The sequence below is a fragment of the Phaseolus vulgaris genome, chromosome 5, assembly GCF_051622355.1.
Source record: "Phaseolus vulgaris cultivar YP4 chromosome 5, ASM5162235v1, whole genome shotgun sequence".
Taxonomy (NCBI): Eukaryota; Viridiplantae; Streptophyta; class Magnoliopsida; order Fabales; family Fabaceae; genus Phaseolus; species Phaseolus vulgaris.
Genome location: NC_143502.1, coordinates 43,972,501 through 43,977,500, shown reverse-complemented (window position 1 = coordinate 43,977,500; position 5,000 = coordinate 43,972,501).

Genomic DNA, 5,000 nt, shown 5'->3' with positions numbered 1-5,000 from the left:
CAAAAGCCACTTTTGTACAAGTAGATACACTTTTTTTGAGTAGACATAAGTTCTGTTTTGGGACCTAGAGAACGAATTTTCACGAGATTTTTTGCAGGGATCCTCATAAAAATGGTACAACATTGCCTGCAAAAAATTAGAATTTTTCGACATGGGGAAGTATTTTTTTTATTTTTCCAAAGACCCGAAATGTGGAAAATCGGGAAAAATGGAAAAACGTATCTAGACACCGTATTTTTGTGTGATTTTTTCCAGTCCATCCCATAATAATATCAAGAAGGTGCCCACCAAGTTTCGTTAGGATTGGCCAAGGTTTCGAATTTTCATGAATTTTTTTCAAAACCCTCTATTTTCCAACATTTCAAAAATTCAAAACCACATCAAGATGGCTTGGTTTTGATACCAAACTTTCTAGACCTCATTCTGCATGCATTTGTGACACTTTCCAACCAACAAAACTCAAAAACCACCACTTTGAAAATTTCATGATTCTTGGCACACCACCAAGTCACAAAATCAAGCCAAAACACCAAAATCTTGGAACTTGGCTATGCACCAACCATGTCAAGATCAATTCCTTTTGATCCCAAACTTCTCCCACATCACTTTGAAGGCATTTGTGAGGATTGAGTCCAGCCACTTTTCCAAAACCATGATTTTCGTTTTTCACCAAAATCACCACCAAGTCACAAAATCAAGCCAAAAATCCAAAATCATGGAACTTGGCTATGCACCAACCATGCCAAGATCAATTCCTTTTGATCCCAAACTTCTCCCACATCACTTTGAAGGCATTTGTGAGGATTGAGTCCAGCCACTTTTCCAAAACCAACATTTTCGTTTTTCACCAAAATCACCACCAAGTCACAAAATCAAGCCAAAAATCCAAAATCATGGAACTTGGCTATGCACCAACCATGTCAAGATCAATTCCTTTTGATCCCAAACTTCTCCCACATCACTTTGAAGGCATTTGTGAGGATTTAGTCCAGCCAGTTTTCCAAAACCATGATTTTCGTTTTTCACCAAAATCACCACCAAGCCACAAAATCAAGCCAAAACACCAAAATCATGAACTTGGCTATGCACCAACCATGTCAAGATCAATTCCTTTTGCTCCCAAACTTCTCCCACATCACTTTGGAGGCATTTGTGAGGATTGAGTCCAGCCACTTTTCCAAAACCATGATTTTCGTTTTTCACCAAAATCACCACCAAGCCACAAAATCAAGCCAAAAATCCAAAATCATGAACTTGGCTATGCACCAACCATGTCAAGATCAATTCCTTTTGATCCCAAACTTCTCCCACATCACTTTGAAGGCATTTGTGAGGATTGAGTCCAGCCACTTTTCCAAAACCAACATTTTCGTTTTTCACCAAAATCACCACCAAGTCACAAAATCATGAACTTGGCTATGCACCAACCATGTCAAGATCAATTCCTTTTGATCCCAAACTTCTCCCACATCACTTTGAAGGCATTTGTGAGGATTGAGTCCAGCCACTTTTCCAAAACCATGATTTTCGTTTTTCACCAAAATCACCACCAAGCCACAAAATCAAGCCAAAAATCCAAAATCATGAACTTGGCTATGCACCAACCATGTCAAGATCAATTCCTTTTGATTCCAAACTTCTCCCACATCACTTTGAAGGCATTTGTGAGGATTGAGTCCAGCCAGTTTTCCAAAACCATGATTTTCGTTTTTCACCAAAATCACCACCAAGCCACAAAATCAAGCCAAAACACCAAAATCATGAACTTGGCTATGCACCAACCATGTCAAGATCAATTCCTTTTGATCCCAAACTTCTCCCACGTCACTTTGAAGGCATTTGTGAGGATTGAGTCCAGCCACTTTTCCAAAACCAACATTTTCGTTTTTCACCAAAATCACCACCAAGTCACAAAATCATGAACTTGGCTATGCACCAACCATGTCAAGATCAATTCCTTTTGATCCCAAACTTCTCCCACATCACTTTGGAGGCATTTGTGAGGATTGAGTCCAGCCACTTTTCCAAAACCAACATTTTCGTTTTTCACCAAAATCACCACCAAGTCACAAAATCAAGCCAAAAATCCAAAATCATGAACTTGGCTATGCACCATCCATGTCAAGATCAATTCCTTTTGATTCCAAACTTCTCCCACATCACTTTGAAGGCATTTGTGAGGATTGAGTCCAGCCAGTTTTCCAAAACCATGATTTTCGTTTTTCACCAAAATCACCACCAAGCCACAAAATCAAGCCAAAACACCAAAATCATGAACTTGGCTATGCACCAACCATGTCAAGATCAATTCCTTTTGATCCCAAACTTCTCCCACATCACTTTGAAGGCATTTGTGAGGATTGAGTCCAGCCACTTTTCCAAAACCAACATTTTCGTTTTTCACCAAAATCACCACCAAGTCACAAAATCATGAACTTGGCTATGCACCAACCATGTCAAGATCAATTCCTTTTGATCCCAAACTTCTCCCACATCACTTTGGAGGCATTTGTGAGGATTGAGTCCAGCCACTTTTCCAAAACCAACATTTTCGTTTTTCACCAAAATCACCACCAAGTCACAAAATCAAGCCAAAAATCCAAAATCATGGAACTTGGCTATGCACCAACCATGTCAAGATCAATTCCTTTTGATCCCAAACTTCTCCCACATCACTTTGAAGGCATTTGTGAGGATTGAGTCCAGCCACTTTTCCAAAACCATGATTTTCGTTTTTCACCAAAATCACCACCAAGCCACAAAATCAAGCCAAAACACCAAAATCATGAACTTGGCTATGCACCAACCATGTCAAGATCAATTCCTTTTGCTCCCAAACTTCTCCCACATCACTTTGGAGGCATTTGTGAGGATTGAGTCCAGCCACTTTTCCAAAACCATGATTTTCGTTTTTCACCAAAATCACCACCAAGTCACAAAATCAAGCCAAAAATCCAAAATCATGGAACTTGGCTATGCACCAACCATGCCAAGATCAATTCCTTTTGATCTCAAACTTCTCCCACATCACTTTGAAGGCATTTGTGAGGATTGAGTCCAGCCACTTTTCCAAAACCATGATTTTCGTTTTTCACCAAAATCACCACCAAGTCACAAAATCAAGCCAAAAATCCAAAATCATGGAACTTGGCTATGCACCAACCATGCCAAGATCAATTCCTTTTGATCCCAAACTTCTCCCACATCACTTTGAAGGCATTTGTGAGGATTGAGTCCAGCCACTTTTCCAAAACCAACATTTTCGTTTTTCACCAAAATCACCACCAAGTCACAAAATCAAGCCAAAAATCCAAAATCATGGAACTTGGCTATGCACCAACCATGTCAAGATCAATTCCTTTTGATCCCAAACTTCTCCCACATCAGTTTGAAGGCATTTGTGAGGATTGAGTCCAGCCAGTTTTCCAAAACCATGATTTTCGTTTTTCACCAAAATCACCACCAAGCCACAAAATCAAGCCAAAAATCCAAAATCATGAACTTGGCTATGCACCAACCATGTCAAGATCAATTCCTTTTGATTCCAAACTTCTCCCACATCACTTTGAAGGCATTTGTGAGGATTGAGTCCAGCCACTTTTCCAAAACCATGATTTTCGTTTTTCACCAAAATCACCACCAAGCCACAAAATCAAGCCAAAACACCAAAATCATGAACTTGGCTATGCACCAACCATGTCAAGATCAATTCCTTTTGATCCCAAACTTCTCCCACGTCACTTTGAAGGCATTTGTGAGGATTGAGTCCAGCCACTTTTCCAAAACCAACATTTTCGTTTTTCACCAAAATCACCACCAAGTCACAAAATCATGAACTTGGCTATGCACCAACCATGTCAAGATCAATTCCTTTTGATCCCAAACTTCTCCCACATCACTTTGGAGGCATTTGTGAGGATTGAGTCCAGCCACTTTTCCAAAACCATGATTTTCGTTTTTCACCAAAATCACCACCAAGTCACAAAATCAAGCCAAAAATCCAAAATCATGAACTTGGCTATGCACCAACCATGCCAAGATCAATTCCTTTTGATCTCAAACTTCTCCCACATCACTTTGAAGGCATTTGTGAGGATTGAGTCCAGCCACTTTTCCAAAACCATGATTTTCGTTTTTCACCAAAATCACCACCAAGTCACAAAATCAAGCCAAAAATCCAAAATCATGGAACTTGGCTATGCACCAACCATGCCAAGATCAATTCCTTTTGATCCCAAACTTCTCCCACATCACTTTGAAGGCATTTGTGAGGATTGAGTCCAGCCACTTTTCCAAAACCAACATTTTCGTTTTTCACCAAAATCACCACCAAGTCACAAAATCAAGCCAAAAATCCAAAATCATGGAACTTGGCTATGCACCAACCATGTCAAGATCAATTCCTTTTGATCCCAAACTTCTCCCACATCAGTTTGAAGGCATTTGTGAGGATTGAGTCCAGCCAGTTTTCCAAAACCATGATTTTCGTTTTTCACCAAAATCACCACCAAGCCACAAAATCAAGCCAAAAATCCAAAATCATGAACTTGGCTATGCACCAACCATGTCAAGATCAATTCCTTTTGATTCCAAACTTCTCCCACATCACTTTGAAGGCATTTGTGAGGATTGAGTCCAGCCACTTTTCCAAAACCATGATTTTCGTTTTTCACCAAAATCACCACCAAGCCACAAAATCAAGCCAAAACACCAAAATCATGAACTTGGCTATGCACCAACCATGTCAAGATCAATTCCTTTTGATCCCAAACTTCTCCCACGTCACTTTGAAGGCATTTGTGAGGATTGAGTCCAGCCACTTTTCCAAAACCAACATTTTCGTTTTTCACCAAAATCACCACCAAGTCACAAAATCATGAACTTGGCTATGCACCAACCATGTCAAGATCAATTCCTTTTGATCCCAAACTTCTCCCACATCACTTTGGAGGCATTTGTGAGGATTGAGTCCAGCCACTTTTCCAAAACCAACATTTTCG